An 18,250-nucleotide genomic window follows, 5' to 3' on the forward strand; every position below is an offset into this window, starting at 1 on the left:
ACTGGGTGCGTCTTATACAGTGGTTGTAGGTTTTTTTTTAACTTGCATTTCCTGCTTTTTTTTGTGCTTGTTTTTGCGCTCATTGTTGAAAAATGATTTATCATCAGACACAAATAAGGACAAGGTAATGGATGGGAGTTTTGTCAGTGATGAGGACTTGTATGAATTTTATGATGAATAAAACTTGAGTTCAGTAACTTTATGTAATACATTTTTTTTTTCAAACTTTGGGCCCCAAAGTTTAGGTGCGTCTTATACATGGGATCATCTTATACGTAGGCAAATATGGTACTTGGTTATTTAACACCACCTAAATAACAGAATATATAACACCATCTATATATTCTGTTTTTTTCTGTTGTTCAGATGATAAGGTAAATAGTCCTGGGTGGCAGGGGAGTGTGATTTGAGAGGATACTGACAGAAGTTTTCTTTGGTTTGTTTTGTTTTCTTTCAATAAGTCCTATAACTATAATTGGTTCGTAAAGATGTTTCTATTGGGTTAAAGTTTTATGGTACTTGAGAGGTGTGATGAACTAGCAAGGATGTTAACCGTTGGCCTTATTGGGAGATCCAGGTCCAAAGGGCGAGTGCTGGTGGTGGGAGGACATGGGGGTGTTGTGATGTGGAAGGTGTGAGGCGTGCAGGATTCTGGAGAGAAGGGGAAACAAAGGCTGTTAGGAGACCCAGGAGTTCCCAGGGCATCAGGCTGGACTAAGGGGCACGTGGCCTCTCCAAAGACAAACTAATTGCTTTCCAATGGTGAGTTTGAAGCTGTGTACTTAGTTTTGAGTACTGGTGGTGGTTGAAGCAGTTCTGTTGGTTTTGATTTTGATTTTATATTTTTATCATGGTCCTGACCCAGACTTATTGTTGATGTGTAAACAGAACTGTGCAGGTTGATTTTGCCTGGCTCCAAGGTCACAAAAATAGCCAGCAGTAAAATTGGAACATAAGCAGCACCCTCCTGATTCCCAGACAGGTGTCTTTTCAGGCATCCCAGATGGTGGACTGGCAGCCAGCGAGCTCGTCTGCCTCGGGGCTGGGTCCTGCCAGGCCACTCCCTACAGCTTCGCTTCACTTTGTCTGTGTTCAGAGAGGTTTTCCAGCACCACACTGCCTGGCCAGCCCTCTGACATGCACAGTTCTAGAACAAAACCTGTCACTGCCACTGCCCCAGGTCTCCACACAATGCTTTCTGCCCTTCCATCTGTCAGTAACCTCACATTCTGTGTTGGGCTTTACTTCTTCTATCGAAGAGGAATATGATTACACATCAGGATTTCCTTGGGGTACTCCATGCCTGTTCTCATACTTTGTGTGTTCTTGAGGACATGCCCATTGGCATGGATAGACCAGCTAAGAGAAGACAAGCAAACATACACATAAACCCAAGGGGGGTGAGCTTGAACTTATCTTTCAGTGGCCCAAGGAAGTTAGTGTTCATATTATAAATATTTACACTTCATATTTTTCTGCTGTCTCAACATTCCCACAGACAGGCCGTGTGCGCTCTGCCCATGTGACCGGTTTACTAACGTGATAAGCTTCCTCTTCTTGCACCCCCACTGTGCCCTAGTGACATTCAAATAACCAATGAAACCTTCTTGCCCCTTTGGCTTGTGTACTCTTGGCCACCAATAAAGGCACTTGCCCACGGGTCCTGACAATCTTGGCTCCCCAACAGCCTTGTTGAGCCCTCTCCCTTGGCCTTTGCGTCCCCTGCCGCCAGTGTGGCGCACTCCTGGCATGCAGTGACTCTGCTTCTCTAGGACTTGTGAATACAATAAATGTTTTCTGGCCCTGGCCGGTTGGCTCAGTGGTAGAGCGTCAGCCTGGCGTGCAGAAGTCTCGGGTTCGATTCCCGGCCAGGGCACACAGGAGAAGCGCCCATCTGCTTCTCCACCCCTCCCCCTCTCCTTCCTCTCTGTCTCTCTCTTCCCCTCCCGCAGCCGAGGCTCCATTGGAGCAAAGATGGCCCGGGCGCTGGGGATGGCTCCTTGGCCTCTGCCCCAGGCGCTGGAGTGGCTCTGGTCGCAACAGAGTGACGCCCCCTGGTGGGCAGAGTGTCGCCCCCTGGTGGGTGTGCCGGGTGGATCCCGGTTGGGCGCATGCAGGAGTCTGTCTGACTCTCTCTCCCCGTTTCTAGCTTCAGAAAAATACAAAAAAAAAAATGTTTTTCTGCTGTGTCCTCTCTTGTGACCACACTTGACTGACCATCTCAGGAAAGAATATAAAACAATATTTCTTGTTCTTCCCAATTTATTTCTCTTTGAACTGTTCCTGTTTTACCATTGTCACTGACAAACATCAAGTATCTATCATTTGCAAAGAACAGTGCTAGCATAGCAATGAGACTCTCTTCCAGGAGATTGCAGTGAGCTGAGGAGAGTAGACACTGCCATGTGACAGCATAGCTCTAATACAACTGCATCGCCAGTGGATAGTTTTTGCCACCTCAGAGAGATGGACAGTTAGTTTTGAATGGGACAAGAAGTCATTTCTGACAGAAGTGGTCAAATAAGGCTTCACAGTAGAAGTAGGATTTTATAGGAACGATAGTATTTCAGGGTCCATGGAGTGGGTGAGAGCTTCCTTTTTACATTTTCAGCCAGCCTCTGAGCATTTCTAATAATAGTGAACTCACCATCCCCTAAGAAGTGTGTGACTGATCCCCTGTTTCTATAATAGTTCTTGAGTCTGAATCTGAGCTGTGCCTCGTGTTTCCAGAAGAGTCCTGTGGGAGGGAAGAGGGCATTACAAGCTGGAGGAATGGCAAGGACTAAGTTGTAGGGAAGGAAAGGACAACTGATATTGAGGTAGAGTTTGAACGGGCCAGTTTTCCTGTATCAGCAGGTTTGGGTCCAGTGGAGACCGGAAAGGGAAATTACAAGGCCAATTATGGATGGATATGAATTTCAGGAAATGGGAAGTCATGGAGCATTGTCTCTCCCTTTAAAATTTTAAGGTACAAAAGTAGTACAAGATTGTTGTTAAAAGAAACCACAGAATATATGAAATCAAAGAAGGAAATTAAACATATTTGATCACAAGGAAGGCATTCACAATAGAAAGATGAATGCGGGATGACTGGCCTTCAGACGCGGAGGCGTGCCGCGGAGCTAGAGTACGCCTGACCTCTGGTGACGGAGGCTCTGTTTAGACGTGGCAATGAGAATGGAGTGGAAGGGATGGAAGGAAGCAGGGCTGTGAAGGAAGAAGACCTGATGGCTCAAGCACACTGTTTTTGTTTTGTTTTTAAATAGCATCTTCACTTTAGGAAGTTCTGTTCCCTGTGTCCATTTCCATTTTACTAAATATAAGGCATATTAATCAGTTTCTAAAATTGGAACCTTAAGTTATCATTAGATCATCTTCTAAGTTTGCTGAAAGCAATGAATGTATTGTTTTGGTTATTTGCAGTACTAGAAGAGACTAGGACAAAGGACAAAGCAGATTTACACTCACAGCTAAATAAATCCATTATGCTGTGAAGATACTGATGCTGCTGAATTTCTTTTGTGAAGCTCAGTGTTTGCCTGGGCTTGCTTACTCTCTTGGTTTATACTCCTTGATTTGTCACAATTCACTTGTGAAGTGTGGCAGCCTTAATAATACAGCCTCAATATATTTTGTTCATGCTATAAACCCTTACGGAGCATTTTCTAGGCTCTGGGATCCAGCACTGAACAACACAAAGTCTCTGCCCTGGTTGAACTTCCATTCTAGGGGGAAAAGACAGACAATAAAGAAGTCATTATATATGAACCCAGGGCTGTAGATGCTGTGGGGACTCCAGAGTTGGATTCCGGGAAATTGCTGGAATTCCATCTCTGATAGAAGACATTTGAGCAAATACCTGCAGCAGGTGAAGGAACAACCCCAGGAGCTCTCTGGGGGGAAGCTACCCAAGGAGATGGAGAGCGGTCAGGGCCCCAGGCAGGTGCAGATTTTGAGTGTGATGAAAGCCGAGAGGTCAATGGCTGCAGCCGAGGAACAGGAAAGGGAAGTGGGGTTGAGATGGGGTGGCAGGGTCACAGGCGTTTCACTGGAAAAAGTCCTTTTCCCTTAAAGTAAAAGGAAAACGCTAATATATAAATACATCTCCAACTTTAAGAAGTTAGTTGCTAACACAGATATACTGTATTTAAAATTGGGGCTTTAGTGGAACCTTTAAGCCGCCCTGCTTCTTAGCTTTCTCAGCGCTAATAATCAATGATTTTTATTCTGGAGTTTCTTTATTCTTCTGAACTCTCCTTTAGGCTGCTTTAAGGGGGTGCCCACCCCACCTCCATGCCTCCAGTGGGACACAGAAGTGAAGAAAGCTGCTCCTTTTTTTTTAATGCTAGATGAGTTATTGAGTGCTGTTGAGTGTGTCTGCTCCATGCCTGCCCCCAGCCCTTCCCGCAGGGCCAAGTCTGTGATGGTATTTTTAGCAGTGGAGGTGGAGAAGGTGGACCCAAAGGCAGCATTGTGGGGCAGTCCTAATTGTTTTTAAAGTTTTGCCTCTTGGATGCCTTTCTTTTTCTAGGGTTGAATAGATGTTCTGTCTATATGAGGCAGGAAGGTTGTAGAGATGGAGTTCAAAGCCCTTCTCAGCTTTCCTCCCAATATAACCCCAGCCATGAGTCTGTTAGCTTAGCTAACTGAAAAATTACCCTATTTATTTATTTCTAGGTTGCTCTCCTGCTTCTGTTTAAAGCCTAAACAGACAACTGTACTCGATGCCCTCTACTGGATTTTGTAAAAACAAGTACTTAATGATCCATGTTTAAATCAGGACACAGAATTTATCTAACAGCTGAATTCTAGGTGGCAGATCAAATTAAATATGAAAGAAGAATATTTTTACTTTTTTTTTCTTTCAAAAAACTATCAGCATTAGATGGAAGAAGAAACACAAGAAAGGTTAATAAAAGATACCATTATACATTCATTTAAGACTTATTTCTGGAGTGCCTGTTATATGGGAGGGCCAATTCCAAGAACTGGGGTTACAACAGTGAATAATAATAAAAAAGAACAACAAAACATTCAGGGTTAATTTTCTCATTTGTCAAACACTCAGGTGGTGAGAATATAAATAACTGTGGTCATTCGTGTAGTTCATCATACATTTCTGTCTCATCCATCTCTGAAACGTGGTGATATTGGACTTCTGGTGTTGAGATTAGTTTTGGTTGGTTAGATGTGAGCAAGGGTAAAGTGTGGCACTTCTAAGTCGGAGCATTTGATTGCACATACATGACTCCCAGCTTTCCCCCCTCACTTCCTCAGTAATCAGCTATTTTCTCGATAGTTGCTGCTCTGTTTGCCTGAGTCCCGGAGTGAAGGCAGTGTGCAATAGAGCCCTAAGCTGACCTTCAGTGGACATGTAGCATGACAAAGGGATAAAGCTTTTCTTGTTTAAAGCCATTAAGAATTTGGAATTGTTTGTTACTGTGACATAACCTAACCTATCCTGACTGATACAAAAATTTAAAAAGAAATTCAACTTAAAGAGAGGATAATTTAGATAATGATGTATCCTATAAAGAAAACAAGACATGGAGCTCTGACACTAAATTTGTGGGGTGCGATATAGTCTCCTCTGAATAAGGTGGTCAGATTAGCTTTGTTTGAGGAAGTTAGATTGGAACTAAAACCTGAGTGTTGAGAAGGAGCTAGGTTAGTGAAAACCTGTAAGTAGTACCTGCAAATTGAAGAAATAGCAAGTGAAAAAAATCCCGGGGTGGCAAAAACATTTGGTACACTTGAGAAACCTCAATATTCGTGGAACCTGAAGAGGGAGGAGGAGAAGGAACAGGGAGGTAGGAGTTAAAGATAGAGGACTTAGTCATAATAAAGAAGTTTTCTTCCATTTTAAGACTGAGGCACCTTAGGGTTTTGAGCAGAGGAATGACATCTAATTTAGGGTTTTACAGTGAATTTTAGATTGCTTTGAAAAGAATGGCTGTATGGGAGAAAGAATAAAAGCAGGAAGGCTAACCTCTAACTGGTAATTAGGGAATTTCGTTGTTTATGTGAAGGAGCACGGTGGTTTGTTCGGGGTGGTGCCAGTGGAGATGGGCAGAAGTGGATGAAATTAGAGTGCGCTTTGGAGGTTGATCCCACAGGATAGAATGATGGATTGGATGTGGGCGATAAATTTAGGATTTGAGGATAGATTGTGTGTGCGTGTGCACGCAACTGGGTGGATTATGTTGCTATTTTATAAGGTAAGGAGATTGGGGGAGAAAAGATATGAGGAGGAAAAGTTAAACTTCTGTTTGGGACACATTAAATCTGATGTGCCTCTCTGTATACTCATGCTTATTCAATATGAATTCGGTACGTATGGGAATACAGTTCTTCTAGGAATATGATAGACTAATCAACCCGTAGATAAAAAATTATAACATCTTACCCCTCTTTCCCCCTCAACTAAAGGCGACTATTTTAAGGCATTGGGGGATAACCGGAAGAAGGCAGAATCAGGAGGGGATTCAGCCTTGAGAAAAAAGAGCCGTCATGATGAGATCCATGTGTATAGATAGAGCTTTAACCCTGACAGTACTCCCCAGTGCATGAAGCATGGGGGCAGCTCTGGCTCCAGGAGAAAGACACAGTTCTCTTGATTTATGGACTCAGAGTATATAGTTCAAGGAGGGCACAGCAATTGGAAAGTAATGAGAGAAATCCTGAAAAGGGCCGACCTTTGATAGCCAGAGTTTAGTAAAACTGACACAAGGTGAAATACTCTAAATAGCTCTATATCTATTCAAGAAAATTGAACTCATTATCAAAAAGTTCTCCACAGCAAAATTTTCTGGCTTAAGTGGTTCCATTTCTAGTGGTCTTGAGGACTTGGTGTTATCACCTACATAAAAGGGAATCAGGATTTATTTATTTTAATTTCTTTAATACTTATACAGTACTTATTATGTGCTTGGCCCTATTCTAAGCACTTTACGAATAATTTACTTGTCAGACATGCACATGGTGGAAGGAGGACATGAAAAGATGAAGGACAGTTTCAGGAATGATCATTTCCTATAATATATGCAATACACTTAGAAGAACTGATTGTTTCTGGCTGTTTTCTGCCCACTAGGGACAGAAATTTATGGGCAAACTAGAACATGCTTTCAAATGTGTACTCTGTTGTGATGAACAATTAATCAGTGTCTTACTCTCATTTTATCTCTGAATGCAGAATGGAGTGTGATTCACAATTGGTAAAACCTAGAATCGGAGGCCAATTGGATTGTTTTCTGCTCCCTGCCCTTGCTCATTCTTTTCTGCCTTTTTAAATCATGTTGTCTGTTTCCTTGCATTTCTGCATGTCAAATCTTATGTTCTTCAAAATTTATTTCAAATGTTACCCTCTGATTTCTCTTGATATATTGCATATTCCTGGGGTTTAATAAACAGTTCTTGAATGTCTTCCGTGAGTAGATGAATGAACAGAGGCAGGTTCATGCAAAGAAGCCACCTCCTTTCTGACTCATCATCCCCACTGATATCATGATTTTACTGCTGGAAATTAACTGAGTAAAATGCCTGTCTAGTTTGCTGTCTTCACAACAGTGACTGGTATTTAGTACAATTATGTAAGCTATTACAGAGCAATTTTGCAACACTTGAGAATGGATTGACTTGTTACTGATTTGATTTGGTAATTGATGTATACCAACAAGAAGTTAATGTTTTATAAAAGAGTAATTGGAGACATTCTTTTATGCATTTATGAGGAATCTTTTTTGCTTGTGTCTAGAGCACAGTGCTAGGCCCTAATGGGTCTCCAGAAATTCATCCAGGTATGACTCTGATAGGAACACACACACACACACACGTTGATAAGCTTTGTGGGTCCTATCTTAATTCCTCTATTTCTTCATCAATATATTTGTTAATTATTAAATATATAATCTTAATCTTAAATGTTAATTGGTCAAAGGTTTAATGATGCAAAGGAAGGCAGCAATCTCTGCTGCTTCATGGGGTGAGTTGTGACTAAGGCATTTCAAAGCTCTCTATCTTTAGAACCACCTGCTACCTGCCTCAAACCACAGGTTCATCATTTTCCATTTTTGGCTTATATCCTATAGTAATCAAGGACTGGCTTGAGAACAGTATTGGCACAGACCATCATTATGAACACAAATGCTATTCTAAAAATAAATGAAGAAATCGTCTGTACCTCTGACCATAGAAGACCTATGACTAAAGTCTTGCTGCTTTCTGTTTGGCCACTGTGGAACTCAGTGACACAGCAGCTATTGAGAAGTAGGAAAATTTATTTTTGCAAGATACTTTCGCTTAGGTGTCTTATTTTCTAACTTTTACTTGGGAATTCCAAATAATTTTCATTACAGAGCTTTTGTGTGTGTATTATTAGTGTTACCAGAGAATCAGCTTACTCAAGAATAGAAATTCAGAAGTTGTTTCATGACATTATATTAGAAGAAGTTAAGCATGATTTGTTGATAGTCCCCCAGTTGCAAAGGTAATTTTGAAGTTTTCCACCTTTCAGTTAAGACATTTGAGATAATAATGTGTTTCACTACTGTACCATCAAGTAGTCTGTCCTGCTTCATGGTGCAAAGAAATTGTGTCATGAAATAAAATTTAGCCAGTTTTTAAATTCTTAATATCCTTAAAAAGCATTATGCAATTCCCATCACAGCCACAGATTATAGCCTAGTTTTCTTCTGTTGATTCCTTTTTTTTATTTTTGGCAAAAAGAGAAAGAAAAGAAGTGCTGATACAGATGAAGTATTTTATTGCATTTTTATACAATTTCTTGAAATAGAAGATTATAAAGTCAGAGTCTAAAATGTAGCAGCAATAGTAAAATGATGTAGGGAGACCGCAGAGAATTGCATTAACGATGCCATGGCAAACAGAATTGTAAGAAGTGAGTGCTCAGTAGAGCTGAACGCTTTAAGGAAGCCAGAAAGATGTCGCAAAGAGTCATTAAATGTGGTGGTGATAGTTAAAACAGAGACAATAGTCTGTAATAAAAACTGCTTCCATTTTATTCTTTTTATAGAGTGATCATGCTTTACAGATTTGAATTCTCAAAGTGTTTTGCCACAGTTTATAAAATGAAAGAAAATCTTATTTTTCTTCTTTTTATTAAGCTTGGTACAGTAGCAGCAGGCACATTTAACAAGTGCTCTGCAGCATAAGGATTATTTTAAAAATTGTTTGCCTGAGATTCTACTTTAAAAACCTTTTAGTATATGGGAGTATATTTACATCTTACAGATATATCTGAATTCTGTTAACTCAATTACATGATAAAGGAATCAAGCTCATTATCTAACATATCAGATGTTTATAGCTCTAATGAAGTTCTTAAAAATTATTTTTAATACCAACATGTAGTAAAAATATTGAATCTATTATGTTTTTTTTATTTTTTTTAAATTTTTCTTTCTTTTTTCTTTTTCTTAAGTTGGAAACGGGGAGGCAGTCAGACAGACTCTCGCATGCGCCCGACTGGGATCCACCCGGCATGCCCACCAGGGGCGACGCTCTGCCCATCTGGGACATCGCTCTGCCGCAGTCAGAGCCATTCTAGCACCTGAGGCAGAGGCCACAGAGCCATCCTCAGCGCCCGGGCCAACTTTGCTCCAATGGAGCCTCGGCTGTGGGAGGGGAAGAGAGAGACAGAGAGGAAGGAGAGAGGGAGGGGTGGAGAAGCAGATGGGCGCTTCTCCTGTGTGCCCTGGCCGGGAATCGAACCCGGGACTCCTGCACGCCAGGCCAACGCTCTGCCACTGAGCCAACCAGCCAGGGCCAATCTATTATGTTTTTTTAAAATGTCTCTGGATTTAGCAGCCCATAACATTTATTTCTGCTTTTGGTTTAGAGAATAATTATGTAAAAGAAATTATACTGTTTTATTGGTCAGTTAATTATGCTGTGGCCAATAATATTCTTTCTGCCTTGGTAATGTAACTGTTCATGGTACACGAGGTTAGGTAGATGGGTCAGCAAGGGTCAAATGTCAAAGTTCTTGACTTTTTAGCCTTTCAAATGGCAAATTCCATGGGTGAGAAATAGTATCCAATCTCAGGGCTCAGTTCTGGTGCTTTCTTCTCTCACATCTTTAGACTCACTGATATACTGCCTTGGTAGTTTTAAAGTTCTTTTAATCAGAGTTTGAAAAATACTTTCTGATTTTTCTGTTTGTTCTCAGTGGAAGAATTGGTTGAGAGAATTTTGTGCAATTGCAGGAAGCTGTTCTTTTTTTTTTTCTTTTTTCTTCCTTTTTTTTTTCTTAATGAGTGAGAGAGACAGACAGACAGGAAGGAAGAGAGATGAGAAGCATCAACTCATAGTTGTGGCACCTTAGTTGTTCATTGATTGCTTTCTCAATGTGCCCTGACCGGGGTGCTCAAAGCCAGTGACTTGACTCAAACCAGGGATCTTGGGCTTCAAACCAGTGACCTTTGAGCTCAAGCCAATGACCATGGGGTCATGTCGATGATCCTACTCTCAAGCCAGAGACCCTGCACTTCCCTGCACTCAAGCTAGTGACCTTGGGGTCTCGCACCTGGGTCCTTAGTGTCCCAGGCCAGTGCTCTATCCATGGCACCACCTCCTGGTCAGGCATGGTTGGTTGTTCTTGTATTTAATTATACAGAAGAGATATTCCTTCTTCATTCACCGACATATGTATTGGAGCTTCACAGAAATATATAACATTTTAAAATTTATTTGAGTTTATTATCCTTGAAAGAGAAAACTCATTAAATTCAATCTGTTGGGGACTTAAATGAAGCTTTGTGAGATACAAGAGCTAGTCCTTAGAGGAAGAAGAAAATAGAACCTTCCCTGTGGAAGCTGTGCACTAACTACAGTGGCTAAGTTGTGAGTTCAAGGTTTCTTGTAATGAAAGATGGCTTTATAGCATCATGTACCAGGCATTTACATGGTAAGCAGCACAGTTCTGGGTGTGGAGTAGGATCTGGGGCATTGCTCCGCACACACAGAGTGAATCAGATGGGGGATCAGAAAGGCTCAGGCCACAGTATGCAACATCAGATACGATTCTGAAAACTGCAAGTAACCTGGGATCCATTTGATGATCAGTGAAGAGAATATTGTAGGCAACAGTTTACTTTTTTTTAGATTTTTTATTTATTGATTTTTAGAGAAGGAGGAGGGGCGGGGGAGAAACAGGAAGCATGAACTCCTAGTAGTTACTTCCCGTATGTGCCTTGACCAGGCAAGCCCAGGGTTTCGAACTGGGGAACTCAGCGTTCCAGGTTGATGCTTTATCCACTGCGCCACCGCTGGGCCAGGCTGTAGACAAGTTTAAATTGAAAGTCAAGTGGGCTGTAAACTGTTGTGTTTGCTTGCCATGAATGACTATTAGCCAAAATCCGAGGCTTATGCTGAGACAGTAAAACATTTTTTGTTAATTCTGTGTTATTAAAAAAAACAACAAAACTTGCTCACTTTCATTTTACTCTTTTCGAGTTTCTTTTTCTTTACTGTTTCAACCCATTTTTACAGTTTTTTTTCCATTAGTTTTTATTTTCTTTTATATTCATTTCTTGTTTCATTCTGAGAATTTGTTTCTTACCTTTTATCAACAGTTCATTTAAGTTTTCATTCTTTTAGTTTCTTGCATTCTCTTATTCTTCCTTAAAGTTATTTGCATATACTTGTTTTCTGTTTCATTTCTTTTTATTCTCCCAACCATCTTTTGCTCATTTATCGTTACAGCCAGGGAGTTATAATTGCTTTTGTTGTAGCTAGTTTGCTTTTCATCTGAACAGAAAACTCCATCAATCTTTTTTTCTTTTCTTTTCTTTTCCTGTTGTCTGTGTTGTGTGCCCATCACCCAGTCAGGTCATTTTCCATCACTGTGTATTTATCCCTCTTTGCTCCTCTCCTCCCGTCATTTTACTCACTATCCATCAGTCTTCTATTTTGACTTCTTTCCTTTTATTTTTCTATTTTGTTCTTGTTTTTTTTCCTTCTAGCTTTTCCCACTTTGGTAGTTCTCTCTTTGAACTAGTAAAAATGAACTCTTTACGTAATAACACTGTAGGAGGGAATGAAAATGGTGAAGACAAGAGATCATTCTGCTTTTCCATCACCATAAATAGGAAAGAATTATGGAACTTAAATTTGTCTCTGCAAGGGGGAGAAGTAAAAAAGATGTAAGCCATATAAAAAATAAAATATACGATAAAGTCTCTGTTAAAAAAGAGATGAAAGCCAATTAAATCCTGGAAAACAGCCTTATCTATAAGTCTGTCTGTTTCTCTCACTCTTTGCTCCTCTTTTTTTTCATCTGTGCAGGTTCTTGGATAGTTGATCCTGCCTGCATTCTTAGTGTTCTTTTTAACTTGACTTGTTTTTCAGTTTAAGTGCTTTGTCAGGACTTGGCACACAAGAAATGCTGTGTATATATCAGCTGAGTTCATTTGAGCCACTATGTAATGTACTGGCGTCTTGGCCATCTCACTGTGCACTCCAGCCCCTCACTTCTCAAAGGGGTAACGGTGATACCAGAGTGGGCCCGGTGGGATGGAATGAAGCCAGGATGACCAAATCCCCCTGAGGGTGCAAGTGGGAATTACATTTTCTCACTAGTAAATAGCATTTGATATTGGATAAGTTTTCTCTTCTAGTTTCTTAAGTAATAAGAGATCCCCAAGGGAACTGAACTAGTTTATACAAACTGTACTAATTCTCCCCTGTAAAGAACAAGTTAGCCTCAGTCATTTAATTGATATGTTGCCTCAAATTATTTTATAGATGATGTTTAAAAAAGTGTAATGCAACTAGTTTCTTTGCAGCATTAAAAAAAATTAGCACTTTTATTTTTTTCTAAAACCAGGACAAGAGATGGAAAAGTATGGTGGCGATGTGTGTGTATATATGTGTGTATGTGGTATGTATATGTGTATGTGGTATGTGTGTGTGTGTGTGTGTATGTAAAGGGATTCAGAGAGTCTGGTAAGGCAAGAAGATAAGCGGAAAGGCTTGATCCTAAGCTGTGCTAGGAGCTGTGTTTTTCAGGAGATGCAGAAGCTGCATGTCTCCCGTTATTGATAGTCTAGGTACTCAGAACCTTAGATCAGATTTACGAGTTCTTCTGAAATACTCGGAGGGCCGCATCTGAGCTTGAGATAATGTTACTGCTTTATGTTCTCAGTAGCGCAGGCAATTCAGCTTGGCTTGTGTCGTTCTCATTTTCATTCTAAAAGTCATACGGGATCATGTCCAGTCGAGTTTCTTTTTAAAATTCATTTCTTAATCTCTTTATTATTTTCTTTATAATTCCCTCTGAGAGCAACTTTGGTAGGATTGATCATCTAGCTGCTTAATAGTCAAAGAGTCTAATTTGGGACAGGGCCTAGAACACAAACAGGTTGGGCGGCTGTATTTGTTGTTGAAAGGAAGAGTGGCAAAATCCGCACTATTCCTGGGTTTGGCGAACAGCTATCAAGGGAAGAAAAATCCGAGATCATTTTGCCTTGTCTTTACAACACACTCTTCTCTCCTTCCCTTTATATATTACTTATTTTTTTAGAATGACATGGGCCTACAAATCCTGTCCACTGCATAGCTGGAAATCGCTGCATTTAGTCTCATTTGGTAAACTTACTATGGATAATTTGAACAGCTTAAACTTTTAGACTCTTCAAACTTGAATACCTTGTGGATGTCATTTTGATGGACTTAGTCCCTGTGGGTATAATAATAATTATTTCAGATTTCCTCACCCTCTCCAAGCAAGATGTCAGCTTCTGGGGGTTACGGTAGAAGAGTGTGCCTTTTATGATCTGCGTGGTGTCCAATGCCTCATCCTGTCTTCATGGCTTTGTCCCTTCATTCTGGTTATTGTTCGTCTTGCTGGCACTTACGGTAAGGATTAGCAGCTGACATAACTCATGATTTCCCTTTTCCGAGATTGCTCAGGTATGGCAGTGTTCCCTGGCTGATTTGGCTGTCTGGGTCTCTGACAGGTTCATCTGTTGGCTCCTCCCCAAAATGTCCCACCACTTCTTTGCTGTGGCTGTCCTCAGACCAGCATCACATCTCAACTCAGTTTCCTCTGGCATTGTTCTGTCATCTCTAGGATCATTCCGGAACATAAGCTTGTCTCTAAGATGTGGTTTTCAAGGGCACTCAGCTCATTAATACCTAGTGGCCAGATGGCAGACTCGCTGCCTCGGCCTGGAAGCAGCATACACTAGTTCTGCTTATATTCTATTGCTGAGAAAATTGGAATCCTTTTTAAATGAAATATAATTGAAATGCAATCTAGTGTTAATTTCAGGTGTATGACAAAATGACTTGACATCTGTAAACTCTGCAAAGTGATCATTGCAGTAAGTCCAGCCACCATCCGTCAATATAAAGAGTTACAAAATTTTTTTTCTTGTGAATTTTTAAGATTTAATTTTCTAGGACTTAATTTATTTTATATCTGGAAGTTTGTATTCTTGATAACTGTCACTCATTTTACCCGTCCTCCATCATCCCTCTCCTCTGGCACCATTAGTCTGTTCTCTGTATCTGTGAGTTCTGTTTTGCTTTGTTATTTGGTTTTTACAATTTTAGATTCTACATATACGTGAAATTATTTGATATTTGTCTTTCTGTGTTTGAGTTATTTTAGATAGCATAATACCATCTAGATCCATCTACGTTGTTGCAAATGTCAAGAGTAATTTTCTTTCTTTTTTAAGTGAGAAAAAGGGAGATAGTGAGACAGACTCCTGCATGTGCCTTGATGGGATCCACCTGGCAGCCCTTATCTAGGGCTGATGCTAGAATCAATCAAACTATTTTTAGTGCCTGAGGTGGACTTTCAGACCAACTAAGCTATCCTCAGTGCTAGGGGGCCAGTGCTTGAATCAGTTGAGCCACTGGCTGTCAGAGGGGGAGAAAAGCAGATGGTCACTTCTCTTGTGGGCCCTGGCTGGGAATTAACCTGGGATGTCCAAATGCTTGGCTGATACTCGATCCACTGAGCCAGTAGTCGGCAAACTCATTAGTCAACAGAGCCAAATATCAACAGTACAACGATTGAAATTTCTTTTGAGAGCCAAATTTTTTAAACTTAAACTATATAAGTAGGTACATTCCTTATCGAGGTAGCACCCGCATGTGGTATTTTGTGGAAGAGCCACACTCAAGGGGCCAAAGAGCCGCATGTGGCTCGCGAGCTGCAGTTTGCCAACCAGAGCAATGAGCCAACGGCCAAGGCCAAGAGTTTTTTTTGTTTTATGGCTGAGTAGAATTCCATTGTAGTATTATATACTACATCTTCTTTACCCATTCATCCATTGATGGACATTTAGGTTGTTTTCATATCTTGGCTAATGTAAATAATATTGCAGTGAACATAGGGGTGCATATGTCTTTCCAAATTAGTGATTTTATTTTCCTTGAATAAATACCCAGAAGTGGAATTGTTGAATTATATGGTAGTTCTATTTTTAATTTGGAAGAATATTGGAATCTTAAGATCTGAGTCTTAATCTTTTATCACTTATTTGCTCAGTAACCTTAGGCAATTTATAGAACTTTTAGATTAAACTGGAAATGATAATATCTCAAAGGCATGTTAAAAAGATTAAATTATACAACTTAGATGTTTTTGAGCCTTTGACCTGCCCTCTCTACCATGCAAAGTCCCTCCTCTTACCTTTCCTGAGCCCCTGACCTCTTCCTGCCCTCACAGACACAGGATAATTTTCATTAAGGTACACTACATTTTTTTCAACACTATGCTTAGCATAGTGCCTGATATTTTCTTTTCTTTTTTTGAATAAATAATGAAGTAAAACATTACACTTAATCTTACTATAGAGAAAACACTATTATTAGCATTTGGCATATCCTTTTCCTCATCATTATCCTTCTCTTTGAAATTACTTTATAAAAGTGAAATTCAATTCGGTATTTAATTTATTTGGCATACATTATTCTTTGTCAGTAAACATATTTTCATCATTTTTTTTTGTATTTTTCTGAACTTGGAAACGGGGAGGCAGTCAGACAGACTCCCGCATGCGCCCAACCAGGATCCATCCAGCATGCCCACCAGGGGGCGATGCTCTGCCCATCTGGGGCGTTGCTCTGTTGCAACCAGAGCCATTGTAGTGCCTCTGAGGCAGAGGCCACAGAGCCATCCTCAGTGCCCGGGCCAACTTTACTCCAATGGAGCCTTGGCTGTGGGAGGGGAAGAGAGAGAGAGAGAGGAAGGAGAGGGGGAGGGGTGGAGAAGCAGATGGGTGCTTCTCCTGTGTGCCCTGGCCGGGAATCGAACCCGGGACTCCTGCACGTCAGGCCGATGCTCTACCACTGAGCCAACCAGCCAGGGCTATTTTCATCATTTTTAATGAATAGTATGCAGTTTTAGTGTATGCCTAATAATGTTTCATGGGTGTGTTGAAAATAATTTTCTTGAATTTTGAATGTTTTCTATTTCTTTTATTAAAAAGTTCAAGTATTTATGTACATACATTTAAAAAAAATCTATGCTCATTTGCTCAATTATTTCTTTAGGAAAAATGCCTAGCATTGGGATTTTATAGTCAAAGGATATGCAAAGTTTTACCTGCTATTTATTGCCAATTTGTCATAAGATCTTTGTTTTTTTTAACTTGAGGAAATATCCATTTATTAAAAAGCAGCCATAGTCTTTGATCCTTAATTGGGAGAATCTGTCCTTTAAAAAAGAAGTGGCTGTATTTAAACATATATGTAATTTTTATGGGTCTTTATTTGGAGTTTCAAACCTAATTCCAGTGTGTGTATGGGGGAGGTTTTCCCACACCAAGAAGCAATTCCTCAGACACCAGTAAGGTGTCCTACTATGCAACTCGGTTCTGACACTGTCTACCCAGAGATGATGTCGGATTCCACAGATTAAGGGTTCGTTCTGCAAGACTGCACTTCCTACTTTCTTCAGAAGCCAGTTGTAAACCTAGGCTTTTGACCTTCTAGCTATAGATCACAGGTTCCCACAGACCCCTCCTTAGCTTGAATTAATTTGCTAGAGCAGGTCACACAACTCAGAGAAACATTTTACTTACTAGATTACTGGTTTATTATAAAGGGATACAATGCAGAAACAGCCAGCTGAAGAGATGTATAGGACAAGGCCTGGGGAAAGGGAGCACTATTGTCTCCATACCTACATGTACTCACCAGCCTGTAAGCTCTCCCAACCCAGTTCTTCTGGCTTTTTATAGAGCAGGGGTCGGGAACCTTTTTGGCTGAGAGAGCCATGAACGCCACATATTTTAAAATGTAATTCCGTGAGAGCCATACAACGACCCGTGTACATTACGCATTATCCAATAAAAATTTGGTGTTGTCCTGGAGGACAGCTGTGATTGGCTCCAGCCACTGCAACCATGAACATGAGCAGTAGGAAATGAATGGATTGTAATACATGAGAATGTTTTATATTTTTAACATTATTTATTATTTTTTTTTAGTAAAGAATTGTCTGCGAGCCAGATGCAGCCATCAAAAGAGCCACATCTGGCTCGCGAGCCATAGGTTCCCGACCCCTGTTATAGAGGCTTCCTTACATGGACATGGTCCATTCTGTCATTGGTCAGTGGTGATGGAACTCAGCTTTCAGAAGTGGGGGCTGGGGGGTGGTGAGACTGAGAGTTCCAAACTTCTCATCACTTGGTTGGCTGCTCTGGCAACCATCCTCCTTCCTTAAGTGGTGTTCAAAGGTTACCTCATTAGCATAGCAAAAGACACCTTTATGTCGTCCTCACTTAGGAAATTCCAAAGGTTTCCGGAGCTCTGTGCTAGACAGTGAGGAAGACCAGGTATATATTTCTTATTATAAATTACAGTACTGCAGGCTTGTAGTAGCAAATAGCTGAAATCAATGTGAATAACCAAAAATAATAAAAAGGTTGAATAAAATGTAGAGCATCCATGCTACAGATTATGTAGCCATTAAGACTATCTTTACTGTTGATCTATGGTGATGTCCGTGATGCTAAGTGAGAAGTACAAATTGCAGAATAATGTGATGATTATATTTTTGTAAAACTACAAAACAAAACACACACACACACTGTGTGGCCAGTAGTTGCTGCCATCATCGTGGCCATGCAGGTACAGGTTCTCATTGGATTCAGACAGACGGTAAAGAAACTGTGGAGCCAGAAACTGGTGGGCCATTCCTTTATTCTAGCCTCGCACCCAGCCGGTGAGAAAAAACACACAGGGTACCAAACCCACTCACACATTCTCT

The 18,250-nt window shown here is 40.5% G+C and overlaps 1 protein-coding gene and 1 non-coding gene across 5 annotated transcripts in view; one reads left to right on the plus strand and one right to left on the minus strand.

Moving 5' to 3' along the window:
• The window catches only part of TMEM117 (transmembrane protein 117), a 512,620-nt gene that overhangs the window by 32,234 nt on the left and 462,136 nt on the right, over window positions 1–18,250 (plus strand). The window lies entirely within an intron of this gene.
• Window positions 16,271–16,346, minus strand: TRNAV-GAC (transfer RNA valine (anticodon GAC)). Its single transcript has one exon. It is a non-coding gene; the product is annotated as a tRNA-Val (tRNA).

The sequence above is a fragment of the Saccopteryx leptura genome, chromosome 2 (assembly GCF_036850995.1).
Source record: "Saccopteryx leptura isolate mSacLep1 chromosome 2, mSacLep1_pri_phased_curated, whole genome shotgun sequence".
In the NCBI taxonomy this organism is placed as follows: domain Eukaryota; kingdom Metazoa; phylum Chordata; class Mammalia; order Chiroptera; family Emballonuridae; genus Saccopteryx; species Saccopteryx leptura.